Source organism: Excalfactoria chinensis, chromosome 6 (assembly GCF_039878825.1).
Source record: "Excalfactoria chinensis isolate bCotChi1 chromosome 6, bCotChi1.hap2, whole genome shotgun sequence".
NCBI classification, from domain to species: Eukaryota; Metazoa; Chordata; class Aves; order Galliformes; family Phasianidae; genus Excalfactoria; species Excalfactoria chinensis.
In genome coordinates, this window is record NC_092830.1 from 36350109 (window position 1) to 36376181 (window position 26073).

The window sequence follows — 26073 nt, forward strand, 5'->3', positions numbered from 1 at the left end:
CCAAATCAAGGGCTTTGGCCCCACTACATCCCTCTCCCCAGGGCACCCACAGCTCCAACCTGAGTTACAGCTCCTGCAAAAGGCCAGCACAGCTGGGGAGCTGGGTTAATAGCACTCTACAGTTTTCAGCCAGGAATGCACAACCTGCTTAAGAAGGCTCAGAACAAAATATCACAGAAAACAAAACTAAATTTGAAGAAGCATCCAATAACCTTCAGCACCTGTTAGCCATGGATCGAGCTCTCAGGGTTCTGAGCTGAAGGAACCCTGACAGCACCAGAATCAGCCCATAGATCTGCAATGCATGAAACCACGTCATGGGCAAGGAAGGAGACCAAACAGTTGCCAGCCTCATAGAGCCCATCCCAGGAATGGCACTGGAGGAACCCAACCATGAGTGATGTGCAATGGGTCACCAAAGCCAAAAACAAGGTTTGGTTACACCCTCAAGAAGGGTCAATGGTATTAACAGCCTCTAAGAAAAACCCTCAAGCAGTTATCAGAGGAAAGAGTGGGAGGAAGGAGGGAACAAGAAAATAAAGAAGGTGTTTAAATGCACTCCCATCCTGCACAAAGCCATTTGTCACGGCCCACCTTCCAGGCGCACACCGATGGCACATATACTTTTATTAAACGCTCTCACAAATTTGTGAGGATTAATTTTAAAACACCTGTTTGCAAAGGGAAATATATGTTTTCGAGCTGCCGCGCAGTACAAGACAGTTGTTAAAAGTCTGGAGAGAATGCAGTCTTATGGCCTTGTTTAATATTGTGTCCAAAGATGCCTTCCGTGCAATGAGCAAGTTTCTCCCTCCCCCTCCCAGCCTCGCGATCCAGAGCTCGGGAGGAAAAGCTCTTCTTTATGCAAAACGTGGATGTATATAAAACTCTTAGGTACAGTATTAACATATTTAAATTATCATAAAAATAAATGGTGCACCAAAACCTTTCCCCGGCTTCTTTTATTTTTTTTCCTTAAAAAATAGTTATGGATATTATTCTCAGGGAAACGTCTTATGTGTGGGCATGCTAAGAATTCATGATTTCATTGCACAGCAGAGAATATGCGAGTTTTATGTGTGATTCACAAAGAAAATTAGGTGTGAAAGTGGGATAAGTACTGGGATGTACAGTAGAAAGCTACCTCGGAGGCAAGATTTACATACAGATATTTGTGTTGCGTTACGGAACGTACTTACTGTAACCATAAAAATTATTTGTACATCGATTTCCGTGGAGTCAGATTTTAAATACATAAAAGGTAGTTAATTCTTCCAAATGAGTTTTTAACAAACTACCAAGGGGACCAGAAGCAGCAGAGAACAGAGACGGGTCCCATCACACGGCGCACCAAACGCTAACCAGAAATTTACAGTAAATGGCAACCAGAAATCTCCATTAAGAGCGCTACACAGAGCGGAATCGATGCAATCAAGGCTCCGCTGCCTGAAAAACATATTTTACATATTGCTCTCCAATTTCTAGAGGTGATTTTGCAGCAAAGGAGAAAGCACGGGATTACACAACGAGATGGGATGCTCTGAGCACCTTTGTTGCACGTTTTTATCCACTGCCATTTAAATGCACAAGAAACCCAGTGAAAGTTATTCCAATTTAGACACAGTAGGAAAACAGAACCCATGAGCCATCGGCTGTGATGGCACTCAACCTACACACAACTCTAATGAAATACAGGTCTGTTTTTCCTTTGCCATCTTCTCACGCTCTTCCCTATCTTGATAATTATTAATAATCACATTGGGTCCTCGTGGAGTGCCTGACACTCTCAGGCAGCAAATCATTTTTAATGGAGAGCAAAACAGGGAAACTGAGGGCCAGCTGGATTAACTATTTTGCCCAAGGTCACAAGCAGGTCGATTTGTCGGTGGGAACAGAAATTAGACCCGGCCTCTATCACTTCAGCAACACTGTCAAACACCAGCGAACACATTACAAAGCAGAGACGCACAGCCCCAGCTGGGGCACCCCAAATCCCTGCCCGAGGCCCCCACTCCATTGGAGGAAAAACACAAAGAATTAATTCCAGTTTCCAGCCAAGCCGAGAGACGCACAGACTTACCTTACCAAATCCAGGGAGTCCCACCGACAACAGCTCTCTGCACAGGAATTCTCTTAAAAGAGCAATAATTAACTCGTATTATGCTCTCATCTGGGCTGGGTACCCGGCTTGCTTCAGACAGATGCAGAGATGGGAGATGCTGAAGGACGGCAGACACCTGAAATCATGTGAGAGATGGAGTCAGGATTTCACCTTAAACCCAGGACAAAATCTTGCCCCAGCTGAGTGCTGGGCTGACCCCCACCTGCTTCAGCCTCCCACAGCCCATTGATTAAAGCCACTTGACTAAAGTGGCACTGGATCACCCTACGTGCTTGCAGATGTACCATGGCAGCACAACTTCAATGGCTTGTGAGAGGACTGAGAAGGAATCTCACCCCCTGCCATTTCAGGACCTACTAGGAATACCATTTCTCTCACCCCAAACACTGACCCCCATAAAGACATAGACATTTTCCTGTTTGCAAAGAGCAATGCATTTCCTACACAAATCCACTCCTCAACATTGATTTGGGACTGTGTGCCCAACAGCTGTGCCAAAGGTAAGCAGTGCTGCTTTATTCCTAAAGCAGCCTGTAGGAACCAGCAAGCCTCTCTCCAATGCTGCTCATCAGTGTTGATACGGTCCTTATGCTCACCCCTACCCTAAGCTTAAGGCTAGTAAAACAAGTCAGGTGTCAGATAGCCATTCCTAATAGCCCTGCACCAGCTGTATCTCCTCACCCTAAATGAAGCATCTGTCTACTCAGTTTCTTAACAAGTATTTTAAAAGCTACTCAATAGTATTAGCAGAACTGCTCTGCTAGATGGTACCTTATTACCATACGAGAAATTACCTACGGATGTTACCACTGCTCTGAAAGTGTTTTATTTGTTTGTTTTTTCCTTTAAGTGTAACAAACATGCTTAGCTATGATGTATAATTTTATCAGAAAACCCAATAAAAAGATAGTAAAGAAGCAAAGTTAGCTATTAGATAGCAGTCCTTGCTGCCAAAAGCCATAATCTGACACAGATTGAGCCTGGTACAGTAGTCAATTAATGGCTCAGTGCTCATACAATAATGACCTACTAACCTGACGGTGTGTTGCTCTCACATTTTGCTATCCCCTGGGATGCTACTGTCACTGTGTTATCTATTGCCTGCTTCCCTATCAAAGAAAATAAGCAGAGCTGAAATGTATGTACGCATCAAGCTCTGTAGTTCATTGCACACCAACCCCAGCAACTGGAGGAACAATAGATTTATAAGTTTATCCTACATTAAACCAAACATGCCTGACTGCACTGTAAATTACTAAATAATAAACCAGGTGGTGTAAGATCCTGACTTGGACAGAATATAAAAATCTATCAACCTGTAAAATACAATAACCATAAACGTGCTATGTAGCTGATGGCTCAGGTAAACCATCCACCTCCAGCAACAGAGGTTTTTCGGGAGTAAATTGCAACAAAAGGTTCACTAAATTTAGGTATCGAGCACTTTTTCATCCCGTGCAACACCATCAGTTGGAGAAATATAATTGAGCTAAAAACAGTGGCAAATGTGTTTGTTTTGCTTACATTTCTTTGTCTCTAATGGAGCTATTTCATGGTAATGTGCTATGTTTCCTAGCATATTGCCACGGGCATTTAGTCTGATCTCTAAAGAGAAGATGAACTACTACATAAGGGCATACTTCTTCAGTATTCAAACCTAACATTCAAATTAGATTGAAGTAGCGCGGTAGGTACCAAATGGAGAAAGCTGAAAGGTCAGGGCACTTTGCTTCCTCTGAATGGACTTAGCCTTGATTTTCAAACAAACCCACAGCAATCCGAGCAGTGCAATAAAACGTCCTGCATGCCAATGTACACACACCATGAGTCCTACCCCAAATCATACCCCAGCTTTTTAATAAGTGCTACCTTTGCTACCTAAATTAACTGCTGCGAATCAGAGGGAAAACGTGACATCAAGGCATTCAAAAATGATTCAATACATTAGAATTCCTCCCAAAAAAATAAATAAAAAATCTACAATTCTAATTAATTCCATTTTAGGGGCTTTCCAAGAAGCAAAGCAGGTTAAATTTATATGATTTACAAACAGTGTTTACATTCATAGAGGGACAACTAATTGCTGCGCGGCTTGACATCATTACAGGAAAATGCTGGGGGATGCAGACAGTTTAATTAGGGGTGGCTTTAGGTTCACAATGCGACTGCTATCATGGTGCTTTGCTAATGTGCTTATATAGGATGATCATACAGTAACATGATTATGGGTTTTCTTTCTCAACGCTTTCTCTTTACAACAGAAAATACAGTAATTTTTGCATACTAGCAAGCTGATGCCGTCTGTATTTCTCCCTCAATTTTATTCGCTTGCTTTACTGGCCACGAAGAAGCGATTCTTAACCTAACAAAGTGCCTACTCCATTGCAGATGCATGCAGCTTGCTGAGACCTGAGCAAAACTCATATGAATTGAGTGCTCCATCTGTCCCGAGCTCTCCATTTACTGTTAAGCACTGTAGGCTCCCACTGAAACTAACAGGGACTCACACCCCACAAAGAGACCTCATTGCTTGACTGGATCAAACCTTAAGAGAGACACAAAAATCATCGAATGCAGGCTGTGTTGGGGCTGAGGAGGAAACCACCCCCCAGGGAGCACCTGAACATCAGCAGACATTCAAAAATATTCAATTATAACAATATCAGCGTGAAAACACATGACAGGCAGCAAAGTCTGCCCATCTATCTGCTCAGGGTTGGAGTAAAGGCTGACGTTACAAGTCGCTTCACCAGAGAGCACTTTGCTCTTGATGCAGTAGGGACATATCAGCTATGTAAACTTGATGCTGAAATATCGTCGTCATCCAATTATGTGAGGTATCCCCCTCACATATTTTTCCACTGTTTGACACATGGCTGGACAGGGGAATTACTCTCCTTAGTGCAGTCCCCAGTGCAGCGTTTGCACACTGCCACAGCAGATAAGAATTAGCAGCAGTCTTCTCAGAACTCAGATCTGAAACATGCAACATATCCTACCCAAGCAGTGTAAGAGATTTCTTCCCCCACCCCACAGTTTGCTGTTGTTGCTTTTTAATACCCATCACAACTCCAAACTAACTCCCATACTAATGCTGATCCACTGAACAACAAGCTTCTCTCCAGGCTGGAGCATCACTTGTCTGACATCAGCAGCACTGGGTATTTGTCACTTCTACACTCAGCCTTCCTATATATTGTAAACCAAGTCACTGGAAGTTATAGAAGGACACTGAAGACGTTCGGTTTCCATTTAATGGCAAGAAGAAATAGGATTTGGGACATGAGGAAAAAGTTTATTCCCTGAGAAAGACCCTGAGCTCTGCACACACAACACCAGACAGCATCCATGAGGGTTATTTCTACTCTGGCTCAAAATTTAAGTAACTCCCTAGAAATGCATTTTTGATATGCAACTTCAAGCTACAGCAACTGGCACCGGGGAAGTGGTTACGGTCTATTTACCTTTATTTAATTATTTTTACGCACCATCACGGTGGCATCTGGATTCAATGCAAAGATTAAATGTAGCAGTGCAATAAATTAAGCTGTTTATAGTAGAAAATGCAAAGTGTCACCACCCCATGACACCCCGGCCAACAACAAGAGGTGTAAGACTTCCCAACATACAACAGCCAGAGATGGGGACAAAGCCAAGAGCATCACACCACACGCATGAGATGAGCGCACTTGGAATCAAGAAGCAAAACAGAGGTGTCTGAGGCATGAAGGACCCTATGAGACCTCTCCTTCACAACAGCCAACCTCCAAGTCAGCACTCCTGTTTGAGCTGCAGAAGTGATGAACACATGACAAGATAACAGCTTGGATCACTGCTGGGAAACGGGGACTACAAATATTTTGCACTGTTCAGCAGCATGGACTTGTGGGCGACCTAACAACAGTGATAAGATGTATATTTTGTTCCTGTTCATATACGGCTGTTTATTGATTTCACATCCCACACGTTAAGAAATTGCTGAGATCATTATGTATCTTTTAATAGATTTTGACTCCAGAGACAAACAAGTTGAGGGCTGTCACCATCACAATGCCTGCTGTCATCGTGCCATCTTCTTAACCTAATGTAAGGAAATTCATATTTAGTGAACAAGGAAATTACTTTGGGTATGTATCATTCAAATCCTTAAGGATTATTGTCTAATTAGGAGCACAGTAATGTAAATTTGCCTTGTGTCAGGTTTTCAGGAACAGTAAAATAACATAATTAAGCGGTGAACAAAGTAGATCATTTAAGCTCCTCTTCACTGACAAATGTATATGATGTCTAAATATACCACGGGTTTCCAAACTAGTAACTAATGAGGACTGACTGTACTTGCAGAAAGTCTAAATCGATGATTTAAAGGAATCATCAATCAAGGAAGTCCAGAGTACACAGCTCTAACCCATGCTCAGTGGGTTAGGAGGAGGGCAATGCTCTCTGATCCCTCTGGCTTGTGGACACATTGCTGCAAAGCTGCATGTGGAGAGCCATCCTGGCACCTTCCTGCTCAGTATGACTACAGCCAATAAACGTGTGCACTTGCATCAAAGCCAGACAGAAATGCAGCATAAAACTATGCAAGTTCTTAGAATATGCAATTTCCTGTATGTTTTGGGTATTTATCACCTCATTCTTGCTTTCTGGTTTGATTCCCCTTCTGCTGGGCTTTGCACACTAGGGTCCACAGCACACGACTCCTGTTTTATGTTTCCTCCTGTCTAGAATCAGCACCTCTAATGGTACTTGGTTATGCTGGGAGAGCAGCACACACCAAAGGGTGAAGTGACACAAGTCAATGGAGGACCTCACTTCTTGGTACAGCCAGCCCACCAGTGATCTGGTAGCTCTCAGAAGATCATTACAAGGCTGAACACAAATGGCAGAGCAGAATTCTCCCCAATCTCTTGAATGTTATTGTCTTGAACAGCTGATGTGTGATGTCTGGACCTCAGCGTAGCAGCAAAGGATGGCCGAGCATCTCACAACAGGGTGGGAACAATCTCAAGTATCTCCTGAACTTGGTTCCCCAGGGTCTTAGAGCAAGGTTAATGACAGAGTGGCTGTTCCCAAACCAGGCAGTGGAACTCCTCCAAAAAGCCCTCAGACAAGGACCACATTCAGCTCTCCACCACCTGATTAATTTGATATTTCTGGACTCAAATGTGCCTCCCAGTTAGATGCCAATGTCACCATATTGCAAAGCAGCATTTGGACGGTGCTCTCTCTCTGCTCAGTGCTTGCCCAGCGCCACGAGCTTCAAAGCACAGGGCAGTTCTCAACACACTGATACCAATGTCCACAGTCCCCACTTATCCACCATGTCTATTTCTTACCTCTGTAAACTACCATGCTGCACAGTTGGCTACCAGAGTTGTCCTAAGTGAAATCTGAAGGGCACCAATGCTCAAAGCAACGAGAAAAGTCTAAATCCTAAATACTGTACCTCTGCTGACTTCAGAATACGCTCACAATTAAAAGTGTTCAAACTCGCTGCTCCTCAGCCTGCAAGGGCATACAATTTACTTTTGGTTTCCATGCCAGAGTTTGCAATTACATTGAATAAGTCATTTACAACTGTCTTCTAATCAGCGAGATAATACATAGAATAAGTGTTTCAGAGCAATTAAATCTCTTTTTCCTACCATTAACTAAAAAAAGGTTATTTTGCAGCCTCTTTGTGCTGAAATGTAACAGCATAAATATAGTGCTTTGTTATCAGTTTAAAAATTGAAACCTCCGTGCGTCTTTTTTTCCTTCTGGATTCAAGTTAAGTAGAATTGCCTTTCATGAGAAATGCTTGCAAATTATCAAAGACTTCTTTTTAAACAAGCTGAGAGAGTAGAGAAGCAAATGTGTTCCTTGCAAAGTAATTGGAATTTCTATCTAAATTATTCTTGGACAAATTAACAGTGCCAAATATAAGCCAATTTTTATTGGTAAGAATTCTATTATAATTTGTAATAAAGGAAACTGAAAAACACGCCACGAGATCCTTGGGAAAGTGAAAAGTATTTTAGGAAGAAGATGGAGGGCACTCAGTCTCTAAAGGATGCTTATTAAAAACTACTTTCAATGAGGTCATTAGGAAAAAAAATTGTCAAGTAAGCAGGCCAAAAATTACTTCTCAGGCTGATCAGTACAGCGCAGAATTAGTGCCTCCCTCCCTTAGAAGTAACATCCAACCGATGGATTTGTCACCACGGATTATGACTACTTTGATTTCGCACGCACTCCCTCCTTAATATTAATGTTTATGCAAAAAGGAAAGTCATTTTGTAGCTGAGACCCCCACCCTTCCTCCTGGCTCCTCATTCAACCACAAACAGAAGTGTGGTTGTCACCCCAAAATGAAGTCATTTTTACCCTCTGTCTCTAATCGCAGAAAGTGCCAGTAAAATAAATCAGGGAGAAGTAAAAGTAAAATTTGCAATAACCCGATACTACCGCCTCATCCTCCCACATCTCAGGACATAAAACTTACTGTCACAAGAACTCGCAGCATGAGAATTAATCAAGGAACTCTTAAAATACTCCGAGCGCCTTCCTTCTGATGACTAATTTGCCTTTCCTATTGCAAACTACTAATTTTTTATCTCAATCGATATGTACAAATATACCTCCCCATCAATCACAGGGGGGCAAGGACAAGCTTCCACTATTTATGTAATACTGACTGCAAGATGAAACAAAAATTGACCACGGCTAACCTGGAGCCAGGGGGGGCTGGAAAAGGGGAACAGGGGGAGCAGCACCACAGGGCACCCAGAGGCTTAGTGGGGACCAGAAAGCTTCAGCAGGCAGTGCAGCAAAGAGAGGTGGAGGAAACTGGGGGAAGGCAACAGAGCAATCAAAAGAGCTGAAAGGAATTATCTAGAAACAAGAAAGAACAGTTGGATGAGGAGGAAATCAATGGGCACAACTGAAGCTGGACTGACCCCAGGTCCAGCCCTCACACATGACATGTGCACATAAGCATATACACATCCAGCTCATGTGCATCCTACACATCTGCAGGCAGCTGGCAGGCATTTCCAAAAGCCCACAAAACACCAGAGAAAGCCACTGTGTTGGCTGCCTTCAGATCTACCCAGATCTGCTCTTAGATCTGGGCAAAAACTGCTTTGTAGGACATGGATTGATTTAAAGCATGCATGTATTGGCTTACAAGGTGTGCTCCTACACAGCGCACATAAAACTTCTGTGTTCTTATTGTCACTGTGTCACTTCAAGGGCACAGAAACTGAGTTCTTCATGCTAAATGGCTGCAAACAAAGCATACAAGGAAAGGCAGAAGTGATCACAAGCCACTTGCTTGGACCACAAAGATCCACCCTCTAGGCTTGCCAAGAAAAAGGTGAGAGCAGCCATAGAGTTCAATGATTCAGGAATTTAAAGCCCAGCAGAGAAGGAAACAAAATGGCACCACAAAGCACCAAAACCACATCCACAAATTACCAGCTGTATAGCAAAATAAAGAAAGCAACAGCAGTGCCTCCCCAAGTAGAACACAAACCCTAAGGAGCAACAGCACATAAAAAAGAACAAGGATTTGCTCACCTCTTCTGATGACCAATAACAGCTCAAGAGAAATACAATCTCCATCCAAAAAGAAGCTGCCCTCTTAGCTGCTAACCATTAAAGGAGGGGAGAGTAGGGGTGGAGTGACCCCTTCTAGTCAATCAGGTGACTGCTTGCACCTGAGCTCCCTGGGTTAAGCAACACCTCCTCATCTGGTGCTCACTCATTGCTTCCAGCTGTGACCTGGCTGTTCCACTGCACCAACCATGGGCTCAGAACAGAAGGATTTTGAATTTGGGGTCTGCGGAGTTTTGGGGAGCAGGGAGGATCTGTATTTTAGTGACAAAAATACATCAATGACTTTATCATTTAATCTGAAACCACTTCTTTCTTTTTGTATGAACTCAGCATTCCAAGTTAGCATGTTTGGGGTTGGCCTTGATGATCCTTATGGGTCCCCTTCCAACTTGGGATGCTCTGTGATTCTATGACTGTGTATCCTGGAGCTGTCCTAACAGACATAGAAGGATGGCCAACAGCCCAAAACAAGGAGATACAGGCGACAAGGATCTGCTCGTGCTTTAGATGCACTTAGCTCTAAAGATAAAGTTAGGCTTTAGTAGGACTGCACGTGGGATAAAGTCACATTATTAAGGTTATAGATGTGCTTAATTATCTTGATGAAATATGGTCCAATTTGTTAATTTAAGTGAGAGAAGCAGTAAATCATGTCAGACATTATGGCACCACGGTACTGCTCCTGAGCAAACTTGGTTTCATGCAAAATGAACGAATTAATTTCAGTGGTGAGGACTCCTACCCTCCTCCTCCTGTGACATTTGCACAGATTTTTACCTCCTCTGGAAAAAAGCACAGGCAGCACAATACAAAAACAACAGAAGTCTTTTAAGGGAATAAACACTAACCCCAGTGAGACAGGGCAGACGAACACACATAGATCTACACTAGTTTCAAAACCAGAAAGTCTATCTCCCTCAGCCTTTTGATGCTCATCAATTCAGTTCATTAAACCCTGGCTACGAATTTAACATCAGAGATGAGTTTTCACATGCTATGAAAAAAAAAACAAAACACAAAAAAACAATGACAGCAGACAACCAAGAGAACCCTCCCACTGCGTCTCTTTGCCTCTCCATCACAAAAGGGCTCAAGGGACGCTACGTTTGACTTCTGGTACAACACATCAGATTGGTTTTGTTAGCTAAGATAAGGGACCTTTTGGAATTTACCTTGAAAGACATAAGAGGTACAGGGATAGAATCAACTCTTTAAGAAGAACAGATGTAGCTCTCAACATGTTCTAAATGTTGATAGGAAGACAAGGAAGACCAACACGCCCAAGTATCACTAATTTAATATCTCAGTGGAAGCTGTTCACTTTTTAAATGTTCAGAAGCAGCACCATTATTTTCAGAGGGAACTGTGGCACTTCAGAACCTCGACTCAGCCTGATCCGTAAGTGCCCCGCTCAGATTCTCATTCATGTACACAATATCAGCCAGCATTGTGTCTTAAGATTATTAGGCTACGTTGAATATTAATTTCCCTCTGTGCTTACCAAATGACTAACTCAATCAGCGAGTTTATTGGAGACATATTTAAGAAGGGGTATTTATGGATTAGGCACAGATTTTAGAAATGAAATGGGAGACAATCTTAACAAATCTATCAGGAATAAGATCAACAACTTAAAGTTTAAACCAATCATCTTGAGTATATATTTGAACTTGGATATGCAGATGTGGTGCACAAGTCCCAATGGTTCAGCAATACACTCAAAGGATCAACAGCCCTATAGACAGCTAAATTACTCGGAAAGCCAGGGAATTTATCAAACATGAATTTCAAAGTGGATTCTAGCCTGCAGGAAAAAATGGAAGTGCCCATTAATGTACATACAAAATAAATGTTGTCTGCAAGCTCATTCAACTATTTATTTTTGACACAGAACTGGCTAAAGATTTTTAATTTACATAAAAAGGTACAAAGACTGCAACCCCTTTGATGGAAGAGATGGGAATAAATTGCACAGAAAAAGAGTTTTTGTTTGTTTTCTAAAGATGCACGACCAACCTCGCAGGTACCACACAAAGGAATCATTTACGCTCCTTCACATCTATTAGTGCATTATTTATAACTAACTCCAATTTGAGAACGTTAGCATTAAAAATGTTTCTCGCGTGTCGAGGAAACTCTTACAAACTGATCATATATTATGGATGAAAACTGTAACAGCTACCCTGCAAGTAGATAAAGCAGACGTGTTGGAATCGAGGGAACACTGTAGTACAAAGTAGCCCTCGTTAAGTTCAGCGCTGCTTGGCTCCTTGCCTACGTATTTATCTTACTGACCAAACAAACAAGTTAAACTCACCTGACAGATCATTTATCAAATAAAAAATGATTTTAATAATGAAATATTTCACCATCAAGATAAAAAATAATAATTATCGAATCATCCACAGACCTTCCAGAACCAAGACTTTGCTTTGGCTATATGAAGGAAGGGACTCTATATCATTTAAATCAGAATTCATCATATATCATAAAGATTTATTTTTATTAATTAAATGTGCACTTCCTCCCTAAATGAAACAACCTGAAGTCCTCCTAAGGATCCCAGAGATCACACATGCACAAGAGCAAAGAGAAAGGTGACTTCACAAACCAGCATTTCAGCTTTGCTAAGCAACACTCAACACAGATGAAATACTCCATTGCTATTAACAACGCTGCCATAACACAAAAGGCATTGCACACGAAGCATGCTCAGGCAGCACAAAGGGGTAAAGTGTGGGCAAACACGAGGCAGAAGGGACTGGAAGCTTCGAGACAGTGCCAGCACAGCTGAGATGCTACCCACAGATGGAGGTCATGCATAAGGAACATGAATGTGAAGATTAATTCCGATTCTGCAGCACATGCATCACTAGACTGCAATACCACGAAACAACCCGCATGTGAAAGCACATACAGTTGTGCAAACCACTTTGCAAGACACTGCAAACTGCAGCTACTCCATGCAAGAGGAAATACATCTGATTATTATTTTTTAAAGAAAAGAACACACAGAGGCTCACAGGATTTCTTCTGTTTCCTCATCAACAGGAGAATGTTTGCTCGCACGCTGAAGTTTCCAACATGTTCAAAGACATTCGTATACAGGACCTAAGCCTGAGAAGAAACACGTTATTGCTTCGTAACATAACGCACAAGATAAATGTTTGTTTAACTTCACACATGAATCAAAACGGAACGCGGCATGATTTGTATGATTAACTCAGAAGTCACATTCCAAATGATAAATAAACTAATATTAACACTGCGTGTTCATTAATAATGCAAGTTTTAGATAGTTCGCAAGCACAACCGATACAGTTAATTGAAGGATCACGTTTAAAAAATACATTTAATTAGAGTTTCAGTGTTCCATTCATTCGGGATCCAAACTAGAAAAAGGCTGTTCCAAGAGCCCATCATTTCTCTCCACCGACATCATGAAGCACTTGTAGAAGCACAGAAGAAACCCACTGATGTTAGCATGGAAATAAACAGCACCATCTTTTCTTAAGGGAGGAGTTTTTTTACTCAGGAAGAAGTTCTATATCAGAAAATAATTCACCTTTGTCATCAGCTTCTGAGACACCCAGCCTTAAAACCTCTGTCCACAGCCTTAAAACCAGTATGGTTTTTACCTAAGAATCACTGTAGAACTGAAGTGCAAAACGATATCAGTATCATCCTATCCTAACTTAGCATGACCGCTCTGATGTCGGTCCTTACCGCTCAGAGGTATAACCTCCTCTAAGAACAGGAAAATCAAACTACAAATGTGGGGGCCATTCCTACCTCCCAGAGCCCACCAAGGGGCCAAGGACTGGGCTGGCAGTAGGGAAGAGGCACAACAACTTTTTCATCATCAGCAGGCAACAGTTATCCAATTAGGAGAATGAACAGCATTGCAAAACCCTCTGAAACTGGATAATAAACCTTTATCAATATCAAACTGGTTAGACACAGAGGAGTGATTTAAGTGGCAAATTTGGTATTGTTTTCCCAAACCTCAGAGGCCACCACTAATTCTGGGTTAGGGGAGACTCTGAGTTTTCCCTAGAAACATTCATCCATTCATCTATGTATTTTACATGAAATCTTGTCTCTGAGGTATGTTAAATAGCATGGATCAACAATTTTGACAAAAATGTCTGCTTTTAAGCCAAACCCTCTGGTTATTCTGTTAGCCAAACATATTGCTGGCTATGGAGCCCGTATGCAACCCATCACAAACATATGCCTTTGTGCACGTATGTGAAGTGTCAACTAATCACACAACCTACAAATGCAAGCGTTCAGCAATCACTTCCCATAGAAGAAACTGAATATTTGATTTTCTTTTCCAATGAATTCTCCTGACAATAAACTCTTTCATTACAACACCGGTATACAGAGAAAAAGCTGTTATAAAGGGGGTAAGCATGTTGCCAAAAGAAATGAGTTTTTAAATCTTGGTGTCAGATGCCACCCAAGTTTTTGTCTATAGGCAGTTGACATATGTATTTACACACGTACCCATGGCATTTTCAACATATTCTGTCTGTAATGTGTTAGCTGTATGAAAGTTATCATGCCCATCAGTATCCAGAATAGAGGCAGAAACACAAGAAAATGACATCCCTACTACGGCATATTTTATGCCTTGTTTTTATTTCCTTTACTTGCCTTTCAGTGTAAACAGTAGATGTTGTTATAAGAGGTCAGTTTTATATGCTGGTGCACCACTGAACTGTTTAGGTTTAAAATGACACTACTGTTTAAGACCCAGTAATTTTCAGAACATATGATTTACTGCTCTGGCACTCCATAAGCCTCATTTCATACCTCCAAGAATGAACTAGTCAAAGTGTTAAATAAACATGAAGTATAAGGCTTGTTTTCTTTCCAAAAGTGCAAGCACTGTGTTACTCTAATGATTAAATATTGTTTAAATATACAACTGAGTGACTGGTTTCACAGTTGATTCTTTCCCCGTGCTTCATTTTATGTATTAATTATTTTGTGTTCAGACAAAGGCTTTAATTAAGAAGCATAAAGAGTTTCTGAAGAGTGAAGAAGTAATGGTTTTATCTGCATTAAACTGATTATAAACAGCTCCGTTTCTGAAGAAAAAGAGGAGTCAGGGAAGAAAAGTAAATAAATAAAAGAAGAAAAATCTGAACTAAACCTGAATCCACCAGATGGGATCAGACCTGACCTCACCACACCTCAGCCCACGTCTCCAAAGGGAGAGGATGGAGCAACCCAACCCAATGTGCCACCACCAGCAGGCAGGGGCACATCAACATCTGCCTATGCAGAAGGAGAGACCCGAGGGGAAAAACACACCCCGGTGACATGTATGGGGAAAGCCAACCCCCATGAAAGGCTCTGAGGCTGGTGGTTTCCATGTTTGTTCTGAGAAAACGTATTTTCTTGACGGCCAAGTCGAGACAAAAAAACAAAAGAAAGCAAAGCAAATAATAAAACACAGTGGGAGAGGAAGAGAAAGGCTGTTGGAATGTCAGGAAAGATATCTTTCATTTTAAGGACAAGAAAGCATGTTGGCTGTGGGCCTTGTCATTTCAAGCCCAATATCAAACTTGCCCAAGTCTGCTGGAAGTCATTCCACTGCCTGTAAAGCACTTGGCATCAAAGTCTGCTTCTGGAAATAAAAATTATGAATGTAAAGCCGTAATACATTACAGAGTGATGTTAACAGTGACTTAAATTCCCTCATCCACAACCTTGTTCCCGGATGCTAATAAATTTGCCAACCTTCATCAGTCAGGCTGAAGGCAGCCCTCCTGGACCAAGAGTGGTCAGGCTGAGCTTTCCAGTGTTTACAGATGGAGTGCAAGGATTCATTGACCTGCACCATGTTAAAGCAAACCCAGCAGAGCAGACCAGGCATGGGATGCAACATATAGGACTGCAGGATCTACAGAGATCAGTTTTCCTTGCAGTGTTAAATCAGGTCCTTAACGTCATTTGAATGTAGACTTTATTTCTGCAGCTTAATAGAGCTATACCTTTGCTAACAGTCACATCCTCCCGCTCTGACACCTCTGAAGATAGAAGATCTGCAGGGAAATGTAGAAGCAAGAGCCATAAGACACTGGGTTACAGTTCATGGGAATTTGCAATTTAAGTGTACGATGACTGAAAAAGATGTACATGCGTAGTGAATGTATCTTTTAGCCAGTCCAGGCTGCTTAATCAGAGCCACTAACAAACTGCAACCTTCTAACAACTACAAGCTAATGCGATTTGCAACCCACACCGTCCTCCCACTATTAAGAGTAAAGAAAGATAGGAATAAGTACATACATAGAAAAACAAATAAGGAGGCAGAGCCATTTCTTCTTCCAGCAGTGCAGCACAGGCACACACGTAGGGACTGAATCCTCCACCCTTCGAAGCCCTGAGCTGTCAGCCTGAGGTGACGGCATCTACATGGGTGTAAAATACCTTTCTATATAAGATTGCCAATCATTACGCACATAAAAAAACACGTTAAAAAAAGCCCTCAGATCAATAAGTTATTCACTGCTCTCCGCGATGCTGACATTTCTCTAGAAAATCACCAAGAAAACCAAAACAATCTTCCCATCAATCCTTCCTCTCTTCTTTTTTGTCTGGAAGGAGCATCTGAAACTGCATCACAGGACACATGGAGTGTTGGAGGTGCTATTCTGCGCTGGAGAAATATCAGAGGGAAGTTTTAAGCTTACCTGATAGGATAAAAACACCAATACTACGTGTGTCCTAAACTTCGTATTCTTCATTTAACAATAGACACTGCCATAGATAAATATCAGAACAGATTTGTTAATGCTGCACTATTGGCAGCTAAAAACGGATCACCGTAGACCGGAAGACCGAACAACTGCCAACTGGTAATAAATGGATGGCTCAGCCTAAGGATTTACTGCCAATGAGGGGGAAAAGGAGAGCTGTGCGAACAGAAATAAACTGAAAGAATTGGAGAAAACACAAAATTTCTCACAGGGCTTCCTTTGCAATACAACTTGGTCGGGAAAATACAAGGAAAGAAGGAGAAACACCAAATCACTTGAGAAGATCTGGGCTCCTGCTCTGCCCCAGACCCCAATGCTGCCACAAATCCCCACACCAAGACTTCCCAACTAATAATAACAATTTTAAACATCTTTTTTTTCCATATGCAGTTTGCACACACACATACACATAGACAATCTGCTATACACTTAGGATATACACATACTGAGTCAATATACAGAAAGAGAGCGTTTGCCCCCAGGGCAAATGCCACTCAGTGCAGTTCCTATTGCAAGGTGGACTTGTGGACATGTACCAACTCTATTTCTCAATATTACTTTAGGAAATGTAGCTGGACATCCCTTAGAAATGACACTGCAGACCTGGGCCTGACTCTCAACTCAAGTAGACAGCACTGTGATTGGTACAGCAGCACACGCATACAATTGATACAGGGTACCTTATTTTCCTAGAGCATTAAGAAAGCCCATCTGGTACCTAAATTTCTACATGGCACGTTGCTATCCTGGAGCTTTAATAGCTTCAGGACAAGAACAGGTAACTGTTAAGGAATGTCAGGGTTAAAGAATGTCTTAGTTAAAGAAAAGCCTGGATTAAAGTCCCACCGAAGAGGACCGGTTTGCATGGGGAAAAAGAAATCAAAAGGAAGAAAAAGTTAGCTAGCAAACCAAGAGATATGAACTTGATAATTACTTGGAACCAAATTAATATCAGGATGGCTGCCATTATTCTCAGAGGACAGCCATTTCATCTATTGTGCAGGTGTGCTCTCCAAGAGTGGATCTCACTGATGAAAGACTGCAGGAATTTCAATGACACCTTGGGGGATCTTATGAATAAAATATCAAAAATGGACATCTCCTTTGTATAGGAGGATTTTAATGCAAAAAAATGTAACAAGTTTATAAGGTATGCCAAGAAAATAAGGAAGGTTTATTCTACCTTTAGCTGAAGACAGACAAATGTTGCCAAGTCCAAGCTTTTCATAAGCATGACAGAGTTTCCTTTTAAAAGCTCATCCTGCCTCTGTGCTGAACCTCCCCACTTCAGCTGGACTTTCATCTACACAGCCTGACTACCCATGCACAGACCTACACAGATAAAAAGGGGCAGGTTTGGGGGAGGTATCGACCCAATCTCTCCTCTTCCATCGGGTGCCCTACAGCGTAAGGCAACATAGCTAATTGAAACAGGATTTAATGGTATTTAGGGTGTAATAGCCTTGTTGTCAAGGGAGAATAAAACATAGATTAAGGGGAACAAATTTATACACCCATACGAAATTAAAACCATCACTATTACCGAGGCAGACCTTCCCAGCGATCTGGATATCATCGGTGTACTGCGGTAAGCACATTACAGCACACATCACTTCAGTAATGTTGAAGGTTTGGGGTACCAAACACTCCACCATTTCTACCCATCAAACATCAATAAAGGGATGGGGCGTCCTGCTGGGTGCAGGAGAGCAGCGGGTCCAGATGCAGAGGGAGGTGAGCAATGCTGTCAGAGAGCAACTTCAGTGACACTGGGGGCGTGCGGGGAAAGCACAGCCAGGATGGAGAGGGCAGAAAGGCAGCAGGGTGAGGAAGGACGCATCTCTTAGATGGAGGACAGCATTGCATGATGTCCCATGGCGGTAAAAACGGCCCTGATGGAATGACAAGAGATGCTTGCCCACACACTGAAAAAAAAAATACATTTTATAAAGAGCCCCCCCTGCACGATTCCTGGGATAGCGGAGCAGTTTTCACTCGCCATCACCTTACATAAAGGCTTGAGCACCATGGCTGGCAGGTGGGGAAGGCAGGCTGGCTTTATGAGTGCGCATGCCCAGGCTCCACCAACAGAGCAGCATCACGCGCTGCTGGGACCGCGCGGCACACGGAGATGTTCGCCTGCTAATCTGCATCGCTGCAGTTTACGGTGCGTAAGCTGTTTAGGTTCAAGGGTGTTTCACTAGCACAGCTTATTGGGGACTGCATTTTCTCCAGGGTACACGCCAAGCTCTACATCAAAGCCTGATTGAGCAGAAAATATGTGCTAATGTTCACAGCAGTACTCTATTATAGTATAAGTATGCTTGTAAATATTCACTACATGTTATTACGCCATTTGAACCAAGAATATTGCAGGGTTAAAGGTCAGCCCTAATGCTCTCTCAGGAGGCAGCAGTTTTGAATATAACCAAATGGGATAATGGTCAGGAATACCCAGAGGGGGCAATGTAGCACATCGTAAAGAATTGTGCTGCGAGTTTTAAGTTTTCAGGACAACAAAGATGCCAACGAGATGGCTCATAAGCAGTCATTATTAATGGAATGACAAGGGTAATGTTAAGCAGGATGTCTTTACTATAATAAATCTTGTCCCTGCGCCATTAGTAGTCCTTACAACTGCAAATAGCAGTTAGGTTATAACCTAACATGGCAGAATTTTATCCTCTCAATCTCTAATGTATTTTATAATGCTGTTAAAGTCAGGAATAGCAACTGTTTAAGCTCACTTAATCTGTGAGAAGTTTAAACACGAATTTTAAATGCGAAATCTGCTTTGATAGTAGTTTCTCTTAATTAAATAGATGAAGTAGTTCTTTTTAAGCGTACACTGGGCTGTACTAGAGGGTCTGGGGAACACTATTGAATTTAAAGCATTAAATATTTTCCATCAGATGTAACTCAAGCAGGCTAAAAAAGAGACAGTTTGTATTTTAATTCCAAAAGCTGTTTCTAGATTCATTTGCAGAATTCTCTGCTGTTCCAGCACCGTGATTTCTAATCTAGAAAGAAAATGGTGATTTTTCTATGGTTTTAATCTCCAGTTTTAAGGCCCTTCTTCCAAAACCATGGGCCAAATTCCGCTCTCAACAGAGCAAAGTTGACAACAACTTCAAAACCTCTCCTCAAATCACAGATGAAGGGGTAGTGCAATTGTAAAGAATAAATGAACAAATAAACAAATAAACAGAATGGTATTACAGAAGAGCAATTATTCATCTTAGTGTACGAAACCGGAGCATGCTAAATGGATCCCGAATCTTTGCTATCTGGTATATAAATATTTAAATGGCTTCACTGCTAGCTATTCATCTCACCTGCTTTGTTTTTGCTTCTGCTGCTCTGCCAGAAATAGCTACAGAAATCACCACTTCAATCAATGCTGTGTAATGCTGCGGAATAGCTATCATTGCATCATGATAAATTGAACCCAAAGTACTCATCAGGAGTATTAGCTAGGATCACCAAGCTCTACTCCAGCCAGTCTGGTGCTCAACACCCTCTTAATAGCTCCACTTTTGCCACAAAGCCCACTCAACTTCCCAGCAAAACTTAAAAGTTAGCAAAATGAAAGTACCACGAAGATTCTTGTGTATCTCTTTCTACAAATGCCAGTCTTCAAGATGCATTTCACCTGGGAAGAAAGGTCTGTGAAAATACATAAAAGGATCTGGTCCCTGCCTTCTTAAGGTGGTGATTCTATCAGTCCTATTGGGACTGGTTCACCACCTACCTGGTCCTGCTTCCTGAGCTGCCCTCTCTGCTAATGCCCCTGCAGCCAACTGGATCCACTCAGACATCCTACTCCTCAAAGTTACAGCTGAGAATAGTTTCATTTTTGACTCAGAGCATGTCAACATCAAGCCTTATAGACCCATCTTCTCAATGGAAACATGAGATTCAGACTGCAGGTGGCTTATCCTGAATGTATCAATGTATGTATCAATGACAACACTGAAATGGGATCTCCACACCAACCTATTCCTTTTCTCGACGGGACACAGCGAATTTGCACTTAGGACTGCGAGGGATGAACTCACCTTCCCTCGCTGCAGATGGTGTTTAGGGGCTGTAATTTCGTTTGGAGCACCGGGTGATTGGATGCACACACGTGCTCTGACTTCTGCTTTGCTGCCGATTGCAAACAGCCCCGCTGTGTTGAACTGCAGACCTGGTGCTGGTAGCTGTTATGGGCAAGCAGTTCTACAACATCTGCCAGAACAGGTCAACGTGGCTTTGTTCTTTTAATGCATTTCACCTTCAACTCTGTACTCGGTAGAGACCTAAATGAACCTCTTAAATAAGCACGAGCAACGTGGCTGGGCAGAGGACAGAGACGCACCATCAGCCTGCAGGGCTCCATAGCAGCTCTGTAACAGGACAGCATGCACGATCACCTCTCAAGGCAGTGCTGGCACTGCGACAGATGGAGACTTCCCCTAAACACAAGATAACATCTAAGCCTCAGCAACTGGGTGGTGCAATAGGCTTTCTTGCCAGCCACGGTGGACACTGCTAACCCAGGGAGACAAAAACTAACTGCAGCTGAGCTGGTTCTGCTCTGCCTGAACAAGCCTCGGTCTCCAAGTTAGAGGATGGAGAGGAGGCTCTCTGGTATAGGCATACCCGACGTGAGATTAAGAACCAGTAGAAATCCTAATCAATCAGGGAGATGGGGGAGGAGAGGCTGGAGACGATTCTGGGTTAGAGCGATGGGGAAGGGAAAGCGGGCGATAGGAAAAGCAGGAAAGGAGCAAGGACTACATAAAGACGGAAAAGTCACCACCGAGGTCCTGCAGCATCCCGTTGCACGCCGTCCCCGTCCCATCTGGAAGCATCCGATGTCAGGCACCATCCTTCCTCCTTGTTGGTCCCTTCTTTTACCCTCCTTGGTAGGACAACGTGGCGTTCCTGGGCGCTCTGCTCAGAGTCACGTGCAGGAATTGGCTCTGATGGCCCAGATCAGCGCACACAAAAGGCTGCTTCTCGACCATTCAGCTGCTATTCTCTCTCTCTCTCTTGTTGCCCCAGCCCTGCAAACCTTCAGACAAAAGATTTCGCCAGCATTGACCAGGACTTGCCTGGTCTTGTCTGTGTCCTGCGGAGAAAGCATTGCTCAGCCCTTGTCCGTCTGTGCTCCTGAGCAAGCTTTGACACAGGTGCAAAAGACAATCGTCCCTTACAACAAACGACGTGCTTACCCTCTCCCCCAGATCTACTCTCCTTGCCTACCATTAACACAAGCCGGTGGATTATAAACACTGGCATCCCCTGCAATCACGAAGGGTGTCACTTCACACTTGCTCTCAGCAGCAGATAGGTGAGAGGAGAACGTCATCGTTTTTGCACAGCGTGTGCCAAGGTCCAGCCTTATAAACTCAGTACCCGAGAAAAGCCCCGGTCCCACAGCTCTTGTTATGTATTTTGGCATGCTGAAGATTTTAGGTAGCCAAGTTCAATGCATGAACGCAGCCACGTGGGTAAAGGAATCACTTTAACCGGAGGTTTTGATAACTCTAATGCCTGAGATATCTCCTTTCCTCTCCGATCCCCGTTTCATAATTCCTTAATACCACCCCCTACAAATGATCATTACGATCTTTCTTTCTGGAGACTCAAAGAGCAGACACATGCTGAAGTGCCAGCTCTTCTCCTGGCTGCTCTGTGGGGCACCTCCTCACCCACATCTCAGGTGCTCCATGGGACCCCTCTTCACCCATCCCCGGGTAATTACAACGGCAGACAACGAGTCAGAAGGGTTTGTATAGCATGGCACTTGCAGAAGAGGTTTCCCTGCCCAGTGCCTTTCCCATGGGGTTATTCACTGTGGGCTTGCAGTGGGAGCAGGGAGCAGCTGAGGGCTGGGAAGGCTGCACTTTGCCCATCCCCATGCAAAGCAGAGCACCGTGTGCTCCAGGGGTCTGCTCTCTGGTGAGGTTCAACATTAAGATGTGACAATCTCCTTATATACAAGAGGATAAATGATATGCAAAGTCCATACTCTTTGTTCTGACAAGTGTCCAGAGGGAGAATTCTCGAGATAAAGCTGTAGCTTTCTAAGGCACTGGGGTAGGGTGGGCAGAATGAAGATTTTATCCGAGAAGTTGAGCACTGAAACACTAAAAAAACAGCACTGCTTTCCCTCTGCACCTTCTCACCCTCCCCAGCGTGCTGGCCTCACACCCCACCCTGCCATCTGGCATTACTGAGCATCACCCTGACCCATAGGAGGGTTCATTTCTTTCTTTTGTTTTAATAGTTAAACACTGAATAGGAAGAGATGGTCACAGAATGAGTTATACTCTTCCCCTCTGAGGCAGCCCCAGAGCTGTGTCTGCCGGTATGGAGGGGCTGCTCTGGGTTTCTGAGTGCTGCCAATGGTGTGGTCACATATCCCCCCCCCCCCAGTAGCTGAAGGGAGATGCAAAGCTGGGCTGGGCTGGAGATGGAAGGAGGAAGGCCAATTTCAGCAGAAGGGCAAAATAGGAAACAGAGATGTGAGTCTGGGTGCATGGGTTGGCTGAGCAGCACAACTCGGTCAGAAGAGAATCTGGTGCAGCTTCTTACCTGCACGCTCAGCACCACTCTGCAGCCCAAACAGCAACAGGTCCATAGAGCCATTGCTGCACGTGCAGGTCTGCACTGTGAAACTCTGGCAGCATCTACCGACTCAGAGGAGGGCTGTTGCTGAAGCAAGTTTTGGTGTTTCTACATTAAACCCAACGATCTGTAAAGCTTTCATCCTATTTCATAGAAGGTTTTTGTAGCGGGCGACAGATAAATCCAAACATAAAAGAAACAAACTGTTGATTAAAAGCTCAGTGTGGTTCTTATGTAAATATAACGTAAACATTAAAATTCTCCCCTAACTATGTTTACCTCAAAACTGTAGAGCTCATCAATTATTAGACATTGTTTTAATGCACACAGCATGCCCCCATAATGCGGCAATAAGTCCCAAAGACTCATGTAAAATATCTCTTTTTTAATCATGTCTAGTTTCATAGACAAAAGTAATCACTAAAAAGCCAGTGGCTACAAAAACTGCAAACAAAATGAACCTTTAAAAGCTAATGACTTAAGGGTGGTTTTACAGACATATAAAGTATGTTAGGGGCTTACACTATTTGTCATTAACACATATTTTGAAAGCTTGGCTAATATAATGTGACACAAAATTAGTCAAACACAATTCATGCAATATTGTTTAATTTTACTCCTCATTTAACTTGGTTTTAAGCAAAATCATTATGTCACATGATAACATTCACTTGAACAAGAAATATTTTATAATGGTGTCTGCATTTAGAAATGAGTTATTATGAGCTACATGCTGAACACATTCTTAACTATGAAAACTATAAAGCTAATAGCTTAATCATATTTTGACAACATCTACATACTTTATGCATTATTTACAAGAAAGATATAAAATGAAACTACTGAATATCTTGCACCATACTTCACCGTCATAGTTAACTGGTTAAAAATATAACACATTTATCTTCCGGTGGCTTTAGATTTGCATAGGAATATTTGCATACTATGTTGCAATGCGCTCTTAATGTAAAATTTAACCTTTGTACTTTCTCTCTGATGTGTGAGGTATACTCATTAAGTTAAAAATAATGGTAAAAATAAGTCTGCTGGTGACACACATCCCACGAACGATTCCCTTGAGCAGCCAGGAAAGGTAAAAGGTGGGTGGGAAAGCTTTTCGTTGAATTAACTCCTCGTTTCCGATGTTTTAATTTCACATTTCACTGGCACAGCAGTCTGAGTGGTGTTTGGCATCCACGCAAACTGCACCAGGCTTTGCCTTTGGTGCTGAGGATCTCCGTGACCAGCAGCCCTACGCGAGGTGCCAGCTGAGGTCTATATGGCCAATACCTCCCAAGAACCCCATCACCCGATGTGGATGGGGCACCCTGAGCAGCAGTATTTGGGTGTCTGGGGGACGTTGGCACTGCAAATTTGGTCCTCTTTCCTACAGCTCAGAAGCTCAAAATGCCACTTCTCGTAACTTCCCTCTGCAGATGGTTAGTGCAAATCAGCTCCTAAAGGACACAATGCTGTTTCTGACTGCTTCTCATTTAGGTGATGCTTTTAAAGCAAAGTTCTCCACTTTCTGGACGCAGAGCATGTTAGTAATTACAGACCAGAAGAGTGAGAGATCCCCACCAGAGCTTTGTTTCACATGTTGAGAAAACGCAATGGATCTGCTGAGCACCACTCGGCGTCTTTGCAACTTAAGTGCTCCAAAGCAATTGGTGGCAGCACCTTCTGTTTTGCTCCCTAAACATACATGTCAGTGACTCCCTTCAGTGCAGTGCCTGCTCTGGCTTACTGGTTCCCTCCACATCTCCCCCGTCAAAAAAAAACCCCTTTGTGTGAAGGAATTCTGCCTGCGCGCAGTAATTGGGCCATTATTTTTTTCCTTTTTAGGGCAGATCCCGCGTTGGCGTTTCTCGACGCTGACCCACCGACGACCTCCGCCGCTGACCCCACAGGACTACTTTCTCTTTTGGTGAGAGATAATTCAGCCTCCCCCGTTGTGCCTCCTGGGCACCGTCAAAATTATGTCTGGTGATTCTGCGGCGTGGACCGCGCTGTCTGCTCGGGACTGAGCCCACACTGCGGCGCTCAATTAATACAGGACCTCAGGATGGCCTTGAACTGCAATCCCCAGCAGGACACCCTGTCCCCACGGAGCACTCGTCCCTAATCAACCTCCCTATGTAAATACGTTAATTTCTCATCGATGAGGTAGGCAGTGCCCAAGATCCATGATACAGGCGCAGGGAAGGCGACCCAGCCCAGAAAGTTCTCAATAAATCGCAGTAGGTTAAAATTTCAGAAGAGAAGAGAGGCAGGAATTCCGTGTCGGACTCGTACTTATTTACTGCCTCAGCCAGCCCTGTGCAGTTGTGCTGGTGATTGCTCTTGTAAGGATGCTCAGCGAGGTAAATAAAGCCGCGCAGCCCCAGCAACTGGCTGTTATTACAGCACCGAGCGGAGGTGTACAGAGCGGGAAATAACTCTCCCAGGGATAAATTACATGTGATGAGGGCCAAAAGAATACAGCTCCTATTTCAGGAAGTCTTCCAGGCAAAAGCAGAGATTTGGCAGTTTTAGCGTTCCTTTCAAGACAATACACGTACACCAAAAACATTACTCTTCACAGAGTACCCCAGAGGCCTTTCCAATCATCTGGATGCTCGCAGTTATTCCATTCCCTCAAATTCAACACAGATCTTCTTTATTAATTTTAATTTGTCATCAATAACCTGACAGGCTCTCTTTCGGCAAGAAATACTGTATTAACTGTTTCACTCACTGTGGCAGCTATTAAAAATGTGATAATGATTAGCAGTAATGAGGTCAAATAGAATAATGTGAGTATAAGTTGCTACCAGCGAAATATATAACACAAGAGGATTTATTATGTTCACTTGCTGAAATGTAATTTAAAAACAGGATATTACCACCTGCTATGCCGGCTCATAGGGTTATCCAGATCATTTAAGCATTTCCTGCTAATATGTTTATTTGCTT

General features: G+C 42.9%; 1 long non-coding RNA gene across 1 annotated transcript in view; it reads right to left on the reverse strand.

Moving 5' to 3' along the window:
- LOC140253770 (uncharacterized) overlaps positions 1-9750 on the reverse strand; it is a 48837-nt gene extending 39087 nt beyond the window's left edge. Inside the window, exons 1-2 of the long non-coding RNA XR_011903981.1 lie at positions 9686-9750; positions 2081-2237 (exon numbers count right to left, since the gene is read on the reverse strand). This is a non-coding gene — a long non-coding RNA (uncharacterized lncRNA). The remainder of the gene's footprint in view (positions 1-2080; positions 2238-9685) is intronic.
- Between the last annotated feature and the right edge of the window lie 16323 nt (positions 9751-26073).